The 15,197-nt window shown below is 48.8% G+C and overlaps 1 protein-coding gene and 1 pseudogene across 14 annotated transcripts in view; both read left to right on the forward strand.

Moving 5' to 3' along the window:
* Positions 1-15,197, forward strand: part of AFDN (afadin, adherens junction formation factor) — a 1,642,835-nt gene that overhangs the window by 1,167,319 nt on the left and 460,319 nt on the right. The gene's annotated exons all lie outside the window — the stretch shown is intronic.
* On the forward strand, positions 3,110-14,512 carry LOC144761361 (E3 SUMO-protein ligase ZBED1-like; annotated as a pseudogene).

The following is a 15,197-nucleotide window of genomic DNA, read 5'->3' on the forward strand; positions in this document are numbered from 1 at the left end:
CAATAAATACTCTAACTGCTACAGCTCAGCCGAACCCAGCGAGAATCGACAACATCCAGTCGCTCATCCAGAGGTTCAGACCGCAACACTCACTCCCAGCGAGGGTGTTCATGCAGTTGATAAACATGATGGCCTCCTGCATCTTCATAGTCCCGCACGCGAGATTGCATATGCGTCCGCTCCAGGAATGCTTGGCGCATCAGTGGACACAAGCTCAGGGACAGTTAAAAGACCTAGTGTTGGTGACCGGTCAGACATACATCTCTCTGCATTGGTGGAATCCACACAACCTTTGCAAGGGCCGACCGTTCCAAGAGCCTGTGCCACAGGTCATCCTGACGACGGACGCTTCTCTCCTGGGTTGGGGAGCTCATGTGCTCCACTACACGGTGCAGGGACTATGGACGACACAGCAAAGGAAGATGCACATCAACTATCTAGAGTTGATGGCTATCTTCATGGCACTCAAGTACTTCAAGGTACATCTGTGCGACAAAGTTGTGTTGATCCGGACGGACAACATGACAGCCATGTACTACATCCAGAAGCAGGGAGGTACGCACTCTCCACAGCTGTCTCATCTGGCTCAGAGCATGTGGAAGTGGGCCATTCAGAGGAACATCTTCCTCATGGCGGAACACCTCCCGGGCAAGGACAATCAGATGGCGGACCTGCTCAGCAGGTACAGCCACCAGATGCACGAGTGGGAGATACATCCATCAGTACTCCGCCCGTACTTCCAGCAGTGGGGTCATCCAGAGATCGACCTGTTTGCCACAAGGGAAAACGCAAAATGCCAAAGCTTTGCCGCCAGGTTCCCTCACCCACACTCGCAGGGCAATGCGATATGGATGAACTGGTCAGGCAGATTTGCGTACACTTTTCCCCCAGCACCTCTCATTCCGCTGGTGGCAAGAAAACTAAAGCAACACTCGCTGACGCTCATCCTGGTTGCTCCAACGTGGGCACGCCAACCGTGGTACACCACGTTTCTAGAACTCTCCGTGGTGCCGCATCAAAGGTTGCATCTCACGCCCAGGCTCTTGACGCAGAACCATGGCGACATTCAGCATCCGGATCCGCAACAGCTCAATCTGGCGATCTGGCTCCTGAGGTCTTAGAATTTGGCTACCTTAACCTGCCTCCGGAATGCATGGACATCATCAGGGAGGCAAGGAAGCCCACTACCAGAGCTTGCTATGCTGCAAAATGGAAGCGGTTTGTCATTTACTGTACAGAACATCACATAAACCCGCTAGATGCATCCATTCCTAACATCATCTGTTATTTGTTACATCTTTACAAATGCAATCTAGCGTACGCTTCCATTCGGATACACTTATCCGCCATAGCGGCTTATCTCCAGAACAGGCAGCATCTCTCTGTTTTCAGGGTGCCTGCCATTAAAGCCTTCCTGGAGGGACTGAAACGAGTCATTCCTCCCAGAACCCCACCAGCTCCTGTGTGGAATCTCAATGTGGTTCTCACTAGACTGATGGGCCCACCTTTTGAGCCTCTACATTCATGTGAGATTCAGTTCTTAACATGGAAAGTGGCTTTCCTCATTGCTATTACATCTCTCAGACGTGTTAGTGAGCTACAGGCGCTCACAATACAAGAGCCATTTATACAGATTCACTCAAACAGGGTCGTGCTCCACACTAACCCCAAGTTCCTTCCAAAGGTGGTGTCTCCCTTTCATGTCAATCAGACTATTGAACTGCCCGCATTCTTTCCAAAACCGGAAACAGTAGCAGAAAGAATGCTCCATATGCTGGACGTCAAAAGGGCATTGATGTACTACATTGACAGAACACAACAATTTAGAAAGACACAGCAACTTTTTGTTGCCTTCTCAGCCCAGCACAAAGGCAACCCAATTTCCAAGGCAGGAATAGCCAGGTGGATCGTTAAATGTATTCAGATTTGTTATCAGAAAGCTAAACGCACTTTAACGGTCCCCCCCAGAGCACACTCCACTCGCAAGTTGGGAGCCTCCATGGCTTTCCTGGGGAACATTCCTTTGGAAGACATTTGCAAAGCAGCCACGTGGTCAACACCACACACGTTTACCAAACATTACTGTGTAGATGTGCATTCCAAGCAGCAGGCAGCTGTAGGACAGGCTGTTCTCAAAACTCTTTTTCAGACTTCTGCAGCTGGCACGGGCGGCCGCCGTTAATGGAGGGACTGCTATGTATTCTATGCAATAGATATGAATTTAGCAGCCCACATGCCTCGAACTGAATATGCTACTTACCAGTATGCATCTGTTCTTGGCATGTAGGGCTGCTAACATTCATATCGCCCACCCTCCTCCCCGGTGCCCGTAGCGGCTGCAGATTATTTCTTGCATTCAATCATTAGCATGGACATCAGTTACACTATTTCACTCCATCTCTGACACAATGGCTAAAAACAATCTGGGGATGGAGTCGATGCCCATGCGCACTGTAGTCCAGGGGAGGAGCCACCTATCTCGTGATACTTCGAAGACTCTTCCAGGACAACAATGTGCAATCATCCGGACCCAACACTAGGCGGCGATCTATGCAATAGATATGAATGTTAGCAGCCCTACATGCCAAGAACAGATGCATACTGGTAAGTAGCATATTCATTACACCAATTCAGAGCACTGGAAAAGTTTCTGGAATATTTTACCAAATGTCCTGGTTCCCTTGTACTACACTAAATAAAAGTTAATTGTTAAGCTTCTCCTGTACCAAATGGGCATTACACTTAACGTATGTTGCTCGCAGGTGTTCTTGCTTGTGAACTCTTAGCGGGCCAATAGCTTTCTCTTACCCAGTCTCCTGTGTTGGGCAGTCGAGCACACTTAGTCGCCTAGGACCTCTTCTCACACTGTCCAGGTACTAATCTAAAACTGCAACTCAGTGACAAGTGCATCATTCACAGGGTTTCTTTCCATAGCTCCTATCTGGTTCACTTTTTACAAAAAGACAACTTAAGTCATCATCATCATCCTCATAATACTTTATTCGATTTAATTCAGTAAAAAGTCATAAAGCGCAACAAATCAATGAAATCGCCTCAGAATGGTACATCAGATGTCACAAAGCTGAGTAAAACACCCCTGCTAAGAAACATGATGCATAAAAGCAAACCTGGTAACTGGATACAAGTTTAAGATATAGTAAGGCAGGCCCATACTTGTGCAAATAAATAGACCAGCGTAGGGACGTATGTACTTGTGACATAAATTACCAAATGTAGGGCAAATAAAAGCTATATGCAAAGTGTCCAGTGCAGCCGATCGTTGTTCGCTTTTCAGCAATCGTTGTGATACTCGTTGTGCAAATCCTACATTTCGAGCTGAATTTGTCACTAATTCATTGGAGAGGTGTCTCTGAAGGATTCTGATAAGGCATTTCAGATGTTTTATGAAATTGTTGTGAAAGAGGAGCAAGAATCTGAGGAAGAACAGCAGCAGCATAAAGAAACAGATGATTCAACCATTATGCCTGATGAAGAAACACTCCCAAAAGAGGAGCCAGACCTCATGGGACATCAGAGATCGACCACGATTTTGGAAAACCAGGAACTGCCAGATCATCAATCTGAATAGGATTCATTGCATTTTTTTTATTGTAATTGTTCTATTCATACAACAGTGCTGATTACAAACAACAGTTACAGTTTAAGGATCATACATCATACAAAGCAGTGCATTTGATGTGGTAAGGTGGGGGCATTTACATCTGTACGACTAATTTTAACCTGCATTGTTCAATCCTTAATGGAAATACGGCCCTGTGGTTCCCGGACCATGAATGGGAATTAGTCATTAAGATCTGGATCAGAGTCTTCCGGCGGAGGGGGGGCATATGTTTTCTCTGAATGAGTTCCAATTTCCCCATATCCGCACCCATTTACAGGGGCACCCTCTATGTGCATATACCTCTTTTTCTGCCTCCATTACTCTTAGTCTCAACACCAATGTTAGTGAAGGGGGACACCTGATGCTCCCCAGTGCTGAGCCAGGGTCCTCTTTGCCATTGTGATCCCTAGGGTCGCCCATGTCTTCGCTGCGTGAGTAAGATCGGTTGGCTCCCATATATTGAGGAGGCATCTCCGTGGTTCTGGGAGGACCTCAACGCCGCATACTCGGGTGATTATATTCATGACTGTCCCCCAGTATTGTGTGATTTTGGGACAGTCCCATAGCGTGTGGTAAAAAGTGCCTGCCAGCCCACAGCCCCGTAGACATAGAGGAGTATCGATCCGTCCTATTTTGTGAAGTGTTGTCCTGGTGTAGTATTTTCTGTGCAGTATTTTTAATTGTACCAGTTGGAGTCTGGATGGGATTTCCACTTCATTTGGGGATGCTAGTGCCTCCTGCCAGTCCTGCTCGTCCATGTCTCTTAGTTCAGCCTGCCACCTATCTCTCTAGTGGTGTGTGGGACCTTTCAGATTGTTTATTAGTTTGCGGTAAGTGAAAGAGATTGCTTTGTTGGTTAGGCAGTCAGTCCGTAGACGGTCTTCGAGTGGTGAGGACTCGGGGAGAGCAGCACCCTGGGGTATGGCTCTTGTGAGTGCATGTTTGATTTGTAGGTATCAGAATTGTTCTGTATCGGCCATTTGATATGTCGTTTTTTAACTGGACAGACTGGACCATTCCCTCTTTTTCCATAGGTCTCCTACCCTAGACATCCCAATGAGATCCCAACTATTGAATCCTTTACCGGTGCGCAGTGTACGCAGTTTCGGGGTGTCCCATAGGGGTGTGTGTTGCGTAAGCACCCCCTCCCAGCCAAGCACCCGCAGTGCCGCAAACCATATGTGCAATGTATGTGCTGTAGGGCCGATCAGTGTGGTTGTTCGAGCCCTATTGTATAGTGCGCTGAGGATTCCGTCTGTGCCAAGAGTGTGCCTGTCGAAGCGTAGGGCCGGTTCCTCCTGGGAGGCGTGCAGCCACTGGGTAACCACTATGAGCTGGGAGGCCCAGTAGTAGAGTAGGGTAGGGCAATTCCGCCATCGTACCAGCTCCTTACAAGCTGGCACATTGCTATGCTGGGGGGGCTTACCCTCCCAGAGGAGGTGGCTCACTGGCGCCTCGATTGACTTAGAGTAGGAATGGGAGACCGGGGTTGGAGTGTTATGTAAAGCGTATAAGAACCTAGGAAGAGCCATCATTTTAAACAGGGCCGCTCTGCCCAGAAGCGTCGGGGCAGAGAGTGCCAGTGTTTCACATCACTGCGGAATCTCTTCAGGGGTGGTAGTAAGTTACGTTAGTAGAATTGAGTAGGATTTGGCGTGATGTGTATGCCCAGATATTTGAAGCCATCGTTTGAGATTCGTATCGTGACACCCCTGGACAGTCCCGGGGGGACCATTAAGAATGTATAAGACCGACTTCGCCCAGTTAGTCATATATCCCGAGACTCTGCCGTATGACTCGCAAATATCTAACAGGCAACTAATTGAGCGCCCGGAGGATGCCATGTATAACAAAATATCATCGGTATACAGGGAAATGCATTCCTCCCACCCCTCGGTCCATCGCAGTCCTCGTATTACGGGGGCTCCCCTTATCCACGCCGCCAGCAGTTTGAGCACCAGAGCAAACAAGAGTGGTGATAGGGGACAGGCCTGTCTGGTCCCTCGCCCCAGGGGGAAGTCGTCGGACACTCGCCCGTTCACCACTACATGGGCCATTGGCTGTGTATACAGGAGCTGAACCCAAGCACAGAATTTGGGGCCAAAACCAAAATGCTGTAGCACCGCAAATAGAAAGGGCCATTCCACCCAGTCAAAGGCCATACCGGCGCCTAGGGAGAGGATGACCGCCTCCTCCTGGCTAGTAGTTATGCGAGCCATCACGCCATGGAGCGGTCTCAAGCTCATCGTCGTATTTCGGCCCGGCATAAAACCAGATTGGTCGGGGTGTATAAGAGTATCTGAAAGAAACACGTTAGTTAGATTCCTTACCTTAGAATATCCCCAGGCGTCAGATTAGATCCGGAAAGTTTTCGTCAGCAGTACCCCTGTGGGTCGTAGGCGTCGTCTGCGGCTCCGCGTCCGTCGTCGTTGTCGTGATCGCCGGAATGACGTCGCCGGACTACTTAGACGCCAGCCTCGCGCACTGACGGCAGACCTCCTGCATCAGCTGGGGTTCTCCATCAATGTGCCAAAGTCACACCTGTGCCCCTGTCAGAAGCTCCTCTTCATCGGAGCGGTTCTCGACTCGGTGCAGTTTCGGGTTTATCCTCCCGAACAGCGGGTCCGGGATATTCAGGCTCTGATTCCACTCTTTCGGCCTTTATCCCGGGTCTCGGTCAGGTTGACGCTGCGGCTTCTGGGGCTGATGGCCTCCTGCATCCTTCTGGTGCATCACGCTCGGTGGCGGATGCAGGTTCTGCAGTGGGACCTGAAGTTTCAGTGGGCCCAGCATCAGGGCAACCTTTCCGACCATGTCCTGATCTCGAAGGACACTGCATGACAGCTGCAGTGGTGGCTCACGGACCGCGAGTGGGTCAGCGGCAGATCCCTCTCCCTTCCCCAACCGGAGCACGTAGTTGTGACGGACGCGTCCCTCCAGGGCTGGGAAGGCCACATGGGAGAGGCGGAGATCAGAGGCCTCTGGTCTCTGGCGGAGTCCCGGCTCCATATCAACCTTTTGGAGCTGCGGGCGATTCATCTAGCACTGAAGGCATTCCTCCCCTCTGTCCGGGGGAGCGTAGTGCAGGTGTTCACGGACAACACCACCGCCATGTGGTACTGCAACAAACAGGGCGGGGTGGGGTCGTGGACCGTTTGTCAGGAGGCTCTGCGCCTCTGGACATGGCTGGAACACCAGGGCATCTCCCTGGTGGTTCAACACCTGGCAGGTTCCCTGAACGCCAGGGTGGACAAACTCAGCTGCCGGTGCATGATGGATCACGAATGGCGTCTGAACTCGGACGTGGCGCAAGGTCTCTTTCAGCAGTGGGGAGAGCCTTGGTTGGTTCTATTCGCCACAGAAGAGAACGTGCAATGTCATCAGTTCTGCGTGTTGGAATTTCCAAGGCGGCACTCGCTCGGAGACGCTTTTCATCGAGAGTGGAGCTGTGGTCTGTTGTACGCCTTTCCGCCTATACCACTTCTGCCCCGAGTGCTGAAGAAGATCAGGCACGACTGGGCCCAAGTCATCCTTGTGGCTCCGGACTGGGCACGAAGATACTGGTATCCCGAGCTCCTCAGCATGTCAGTCGATCCCCCGATTCGTCTGCCTCTTCGGGAGGACCTTCTGTCGCAGCAGCAGGGCACTGTCCTCCACCCGAACCTGTCCAGTCTCCACCTACATTCGTGGAAATTGAGCGGCGACAGTTGAGGCCATTTGACCTGCCTCCTGAAGTCTGTGATGTGATTCTGGCAGCCAGGTGTCCCTCCACAAAATTGGTATATGCCTGCAGGTGGAACAAATTTGTGGCATGGTGCACAGCAAAGGCTGTGGATCCACTCTCTGCCCCCCTTTCAGAGGTTCTCCTCTTTCTTCTTTCTCTTGCCCAGCAGAGCTCTGCTCTGGGCACTATCAAAGGCTACCTCTCTGCCATTTCAGCCTTCTTGAGGCTTCCTGATCAGCCTTCTCTTTTCAAGTCCACTGTTGTAAATAGATTCCTGAAAGGCATCACGCACATGTTTCCTCCTATTCCTTTCGTGATGCCTCAGTGGGACTTGAACCTTGTTCTAACCTATCTGATGTGCGCTCCTTTCGAGCCACTTCACAATTGCCCTCTTCGTCTTCTGACTCTTAAGACTGCATTCATGGTTGCCATCACCTCTGCCAGGAGAGTGAGTAAGCTCCAGGCTCTATCTTCTAAACCTCCTTTCCTCTCTGTCCATCCGGACAAAGTTGTCTTGAGGACTCGTTCTACTTTCCTGCCCAAATTTGGTTACAGCCTTTCATATCGGGCAGTCCATCACCTTGCCCACCTTTCCGCCTCCGCATCCCTCGAAAGAGGAAGAGAGGCTCCACCGTCTGGACCCAAAACGTGCGCTCTCCTTCTATCTAGATCGCAGTCGCCTGTTCCGGGTGGACGATCAGCTCTTTGTTGTTTCTCGGTGGGTCGTGTTGGGCATCAAGGTATGCTACTCCTTGGCGAAAAACGAGCCTCCTGTTGGGCTGAGGGCCCATTCCACTCAGGCCACGGTGGCTACTACTGCCCTGGGTCGGGGAGGCCCCTTGCAGGACATCTGTCAGGCAGCTACATGGGCCTCGCTGCACACATTTGCTAGGCACTACTGCCTGGACAGCCAAGTCCGGAGAGATGGCTTTTTCGGCCGTTCCGTTCTTCGGGACTTTCTGGTGTGATGTTGGTTCGCAGACCCACCACCGGGGTTGGTATTGCTGGGGTATCTATTCTAAGGTATGGAATCTATCACTAACCTGTTTCTTTCAGATGCACAAGTTTCTTACCTTAGGTAACGATATATCTGTGTGAAACAGTAGTTGGTGTTAGATTCCTTACCGCCCCACCCATCCTCCCTGTTCTGCGAACTGATATCTAGGGTTAAGGTATCTCCCTTTGAGGGCCCTAGTTTTTGTATGGCACCAGTGTCGGTCTCTCGCATGGCTCTGCGTTCCTGGCGGGGAAAGCTGTGTACAAGAACTGACGTCAGTGCATGAGGGCGGCGTCTAAGTACTCCGACGACATCATCCCAGCGATCACGACGACGGACGTGGAGCCGCAGACGACGCCTACCGACGCGCAGGGGTACTGCTACGCAAAACTTTCTGGATCCAATCTGACGCCTGGGGATATTCTAAGGTAAGGAGTCTAACACCTACTACTGTTTCTTACAGATATATTGTTACCGAAGGTAAGTAACTTGTGCGGCAGGTCCGGAGAGATGGCTCTCTTGGTTCGCAGACCCACCACCGGGGTTGGTATTGCTGGGGTATCTATTCTAAGGTAAGGAATCTAACTAACATGTTTCTTTCAGATGAACAAGTTACTTACCTTCAGTAACGATATATCTGTAAGAAACATTAGTTAGTTAGATTCCTTCCCGCCCCACCCAACCTCCCTGTTCTGCGAACCGATATCTTGTGTTAAGGTATCTCCCTTTGAGGGCCCTAGTTTCATGGAACCAGTGTCGGTTTCTTGCATGGCTCTGCGTTCCTGGCGTGGAAAGCTATGTACAGAACTGATGTCCGCACGCGAGGGCGGCGTCTAAGTACTCCGACATCATTCCGGCGATCACGACGACGGACGCGGAGCCGCAGACGACGACTACCGTCGCGCAGGGGTACTGCTGACGAAAACTTTCCTGATCCAGTCTGACGCCTGGGGATATTCTAAGGTAAGGAATCTAACTAATGTTTCTTACAGATATATTGTTACAGAAGGTGAGTAACTTGTTCCTTAAGGGTAGGCTGGAGCCTGTTCGCCAGTGCTTTCGCTAGTATTTTCGCTTCTGCATTGAGGAGTGAAATTGGGCGATAGGAGGTGCATTTATGTGGGGGTTTGCCTGGTTTAGGGATCGCCACAAGTGTTGCTACCCTTTGGTCTTTGGGGAATATACCCTCTTCTAGGCTAGTCTCGTACATCCTCAACAAGTGGGGCACCAGCATATCTGCTTCCTTTTTGTAGAACTCAACGGGAATGCCATTAGGACTCAGTGCCTTACCTGGTTGGAGCTTTCAAATGGACGCCGTAATTTCCTCAACTGTGAGGGTCGCCTCCAGAGTTTGTACCTCTAGAGGCATTATTTTGGGCAGGCGTATATCTTTAAAAAATGCCAGGTTCTCCTCTACGGTGGTTTGTATAGTGGGTGTGTAAACTGTTTCATTGTGTTGTTCAAAAGCTGTGACTATGTCCTGAGGGTCTGTTATTGTCTCCCCATTGGCTAATTGTAATTGTGCCACCCAACGACTGGCTCGTTCCTTTTTGTCGAGCCAGGAAAGGAGGTTACCGGCTTTGTCTCCCACTTCGTATATTGTGTGTTGTGTTTTCGTAGCTCTGACCTTAGCGTCTTCCCACATGTGGTCCCTGTATGCTTGTTTCGCAAGGCCTAATGCGTGAGTTGTCGTCATTCGGGTCCAGTGTGTGCTCGCTTTCCGCCCGGTTAACTGTTTGTTCAAGCTCCCGTACCCTTTGTGCCTTGTCTCTCTTATTTGAGGTGATTTATGATCTGGCCTGTCTGTGCAGAACCGTCTTGTACTCTTCCCACAGGGTGATGGGAGAGGACATTGAGTGTATGTTTTCTTGAAAATAGTGCCCTGAGGCTTTGTGCAGGCCTTTGCGAATGGCTGGGGCCCTCAGGTATCCAGGGTATATGGGATACGTATGCCTGCTCCCGGTGTGGTGTGATGTGTATGTCACTAATATCGGGTCAGTGGTCAGATATCCCCCTGGGGAGGTGCGTGATCTCCAGGACTCTTTCAAGGCTGGTCGGGGAGGTGAGGACGTAGTCTATCCTAGACATGGTATTGTGTGCACCTGAGTGATATGTGTCCTGACGTGTTGTGGGATAGCATGTGCGCCAAACGTCCACCAGCCCGTCTATGAATTCACCCACGTGCGGGGAAGGTATCCCCTGGCCTCTCGGTGGGTGTCTATCCCATGCAGCGTCTATAGTGGCATTCAAGTCGCCCCCTATGATCAGTTCTCGTTGAGGTAGTGAAAGCTCCTTGAGGTAGTGATGTAAAAGACAGATTATGAAGCGCTGGGGGAATGTATACTGAAACTAGATTGTACGCTTGCCCTTCCCACTGACAGGAGAGCGTCGCAAAGTGTCCTTGATCGTCCGTCTGAATCCCTTGTATCACCAGTGGGCAACTCTTCCGAACCAATATTCCTTCCCCCTTCGGATCCCGATGTGAATTCGTAGTGTGCCACCACCTTGAAGCTCTATCTGTCCAGAGCCTTTGTGGCAGTCCCCGTCAAGTGTGTTTCCTGTAGGAGGGCCACTGAAGGAGCATGTCTCTTGAGGTGTTGCAATATCAGCCCCCTCTTTTTCTTATCCCGTAGGCCATTTACGTTCCATGATATTAATTAGAGGGGGGGACTCAGCGTGTGGGTGCATTCTGGTTGTGAGAGGGGACGGTCAGGAACTATGGCCCCCTGGGCATAGGAGCGATTGTTGGGCATCGGAGCCGTTTTTGCGGGTTCTCAGCGTTCGTATGCACTAACCTTGAAGTATATTGTATCAGCATTTGATGTTTTAACACAACTGAGTTGATAATTGCCAACTTAAACATGAACTAAACCCTCCCCCCACCCCCTTCCCTGCTAGATGGATTTCCAAATACCCGCCACCCCAACTTTGCAGAGTGATTTAGTCCTGTATAGAATACGTGCGTGTGGGGGGGTATGGTTTTTGGCGCACTGCGGACATCCCCTTTCTCAAAGACTGTTAAGAATTCAGTTCATCACACTGAGTATGCCATCAGACATCAGAGGCATCGGCGTCACCCACGATCTAAGTGAACCAGCTCAGTTTGGCTAGACCCATCGGATCAGTTCATGCAGTGGTTATTGGGTCTTAGTTGTGGGCGTGGAGAGTGTACCTCTTGTCAGTCTTGTGAGCAAGGCGCCGGATCACTTCGGCTTTCCTTTCCCTGGTCCCGTCTGTAGTTGGTCTTCTTCCCCACCGGATTGCCTCATGTCCTGCAATATCGCCCCGGGCAGACAACGTTGTTGTTGTTTACCATCTCTTTTAGGCCCAGTAATACGCGCCATCCCTCCAGCCAGTCATGCGCCTCCTCTGGTGTGTCGAAGAACCATGTCTTCCCGTCCGCCACCACACGACGTTTTGCTGGAAACAGCATTGAATAGGCGAGTTCCCACTGCCTGAGTTCTTTTTTGACCTCGAGGAAGCTTCTTCTCTGCTTGGTTACCGCCTCCGTGTAGTCAGGGAAGAATGAGACCACCGAGTTGTTCATGCGCAATGGTGGGCCACCCGTGCCGTCTGTAGGATGGTATCTCGATCCCGAAAGTTGAAAATTCTAGAATTGGTCTGGGGGTGCCCCAGGTTTTGGTTTACCCCCGGGTATTCTGTGCGCTCTCTCCACAGAGAAAAAAGTGGAAAGTCCCCTCGTCTGGAGCTGGGTCTTGATGAGCTCCTCTACATAAAGGTCCATTGCAGGCCCTTCATTGGACTCCGGAACGCCTGTGATTCGTACATTGTTGCGTCTGGACCTGCCTTCTTGTTTGTGCAGGTTTGACGCCAGTAAGCGGTTGTCTGCTTCCAGTTGTTGGACTTTCCGCTGAAGGGTGGCGGTGTCTTTCGTAAGGGCCGCCATTGTATTTTCTACCTCGGTCACCCTCGAATCCATTTTTTTGAAATCAGCACGGAGGAGCGATACATCAGTTGAAATAGTTCCCATTGTCGTTTAGACATTAGTGAGGGAGGACATGATGTCTTGTAGCGTGACCTCAGATTGGCCCCCAGGCGTTGATTTGGATTCAGTGGGGACAGTGTGGTCGGTTGCGTCCGAGGCGTCTTTCGAGTATGCGTATTTGTCCAGCCGGACCGGCTGGGTCGTGCGCTGGTGCCTGCCGATTCATTGCATATTGAACAACCATTGCCCAATGCAACAGAGCAGGAGTGGAGTTGCCAAGGCCAATAGCTCTATAATACCTATAGACCAGAATTTGAGAAGGTTGTTTTGAACACATTGGCAGATGATGATGATCAACAGGCCTCCATGTCTTATACTACTAGCAATTATGTGGAAGCGCGTTATCACCAGCATCCAATTTATGATTACTATGAAAAGGTTGCTACTACTAGTGGGACCTGTAGCACTTATAGCAGCATAGAGTTCAGATGCAAATGTTTGTGGTGACACAAAGAAGACCTTCATAAAAGTGAAAGGCTCCACCACAAGTAATCTTTCTAGACATTTTGAATGCGCTCATCATTCAAAGTAAGTCATATTTCAAAAGGCCCACAAAGCCTACCACGCAGCAAAATGAAAAGCAAGCCTAGCTCAGATGAGATAAACCAAAAGAGAAAGAGGAGTTGGATGACGCACTCGCTTTAATGATAGCACAAGACTTGCAGCCTTTATCAATGGTAGAATATTAAGGGTTTTGGTCTTTTGTGAGAAAGCGGAATTGCAATTATGATATCCCTTCAAGGAAGAGTTTGACATATTCAATCCAAAATGCAAAGATATGTCAAATGTGAAGCGTTTTTCGAATTGGAAAAAGCAAGTCAAGTTGCACTGACCTTTGATCTGTGGACCTTACCAGCCAATGATGCCTACTCGGAACTGACTGCTCATGTTCATCAACAACCTACGTGGATTAGGAAACAGTTCTGTTTAGGAGTGAGAGCTTTGCACGAACAACATACTTCAGAGAAGTCAGTCTTCCCATGGATCAAATCAGTTCTATCACAACAGATAAAGGTGCTGTTGTAAAGGCAGTCAATTTCCTTGGCCTATCAAAAAAGCGTATGATGTATGGGACACTGTTTTCATCTTATTGTGATAGAATCAATAAAAGATGCTAGTTGTGTGGACTAGATTTTTGATATGTGCTTGAGACCAAGCTGAAAGTAGATGTGAGCACTAGGTGGAACAGCATGTATGACATGGTAAAAAGAGTTTTAGAGCAGGAAAATTCCATCAATGATGCACTTGAAGCAGCAGCACCAATTAACGAAAGCCATTTGCCGAATATTCCACAGGCAGTGACCGCAAATGAAGCCAGTATCCTAAAAGGCACTTTCGGAGTTTGGGAGCTTTTTTAATTGCTACTGAAAAATTATCAAGACAGGCATAGCCAACATTGTCCATGGTAATTCCAGTAATTTCTGAACTGCAGGCATCACTGGTTGCTTTAATGGAACAGCACGCATTAAACAAGAGCAAAGAAGGTGAACATAATGGTGAAAAGGGCACTCAAAGCCAAGACGGAGGTACACAAGCTACTCAAGAAGCAACTCAGAGCAATCACTATTCCATTATCAGATTGCTGTGTCAGGCTGTTAAGGAGCTCACACGTGTTGGATTCAAAGACGTTGAAAACCATTGTATTTTGGGTAAGGCAACTTTTTTGAATTCTAGATTCAAAATGTATGGTTTCCTTGAACAGTATGCAGCAGATGCACATAAAGCAATTAGATTTTGAGCTTGAGCAGCTTTCACCCAAAACATCATCGACAGACAACTCAGTCCTCCTCCACCGAAAGAAAGTGTGAAAGCGAATTCTGGAAGGTACTTTCTAAAAGAAAAGCTGAATCTCAAAAGGCAAAAAAATCAACTGCATTGGAAATATATGTATACTTTGCTGAAGAGATAGAAGATTTCTCAATTCATGTCTTCTCGTGATGGGTAAGGAACTCTTTCAAATTTCCTCTCCTTTCGCAATTGGCTTGTAAATTCTTGTGTGGTACTGCAACCTTTATTCCTAGTGGACAGCTGTTTATGAATACTGGTGACAATATTACTAGTAGACGGGCTTGTTTGAAACCAAGTCACATGGAAAAACCAACTTCGTACTGTGTCACTGAAAATCAACTTATAATATTCAATACATGCTTTCAAAGTAACTAATAGCAGGCTTTTTGTAAAGATAAGCTTCCAAAACCAAATACTAGTGGCACCCTGGTCCACTCCAGATTTATGAATTTAAAACTTCTCTATAGGCCTCCCTGACTATTAATGACGAGTGTGAGAAGTTGGCCTGATATATGATGCTCACTAGTTCTAGTGATCACCTTGTATCAGTCCAAACAACCCTTATGGTGATTGGTTGTAAGTCAACCTTATAGACCAGCTATCCTAATGGTAGCATGGACAAAGCAGTCTTAGGCTAAACTCTTTTGGCATGTGAAGCCAGCTGTTTTACCACATATAACCCCTTGAATACCAGATGAAAGGACACCACACAGGTTGTTATGAAAATAAACAATATATTTATTAATAACAAACACCTCTGAACTCTTTATGAGATCAGAGGGCTAAGCACATTACAATCTCTTAGGAAAAATACGATAAGTTGCACAAAATTATAATGGTGCCCTAGGGGCACGGCAAACCATATACTAAGTAAATGGTATAAGGAAATCACTACCCTAACTTTAGGTAAGTAATAGGAGGCCCACGGGACGCGTGTGCAGAGTGTGAACTCACACGCGAGATGCGTAACAACGTCTATGGACAGTACAGTTCAAGAAAAAGGTGAGTACGGACAATCCTGACTGGTTAGGACTAAAACGACTGTGAATCTAGACACTAG

Source organism: Lissotriton helveticus, chromosome 6 (genome assembly GCF_964261635.1).
Source record: "Lissotriton helveticus chromosome 6, aLisHel1.1, whole genome shotgun sequence".
NCBI classification, from domain to species: Eukaryota; Metazoa; Chordata; class Amphibia; order Caudata; family Salamandridae; genus Lissotriton; species Lissotriton helveticus.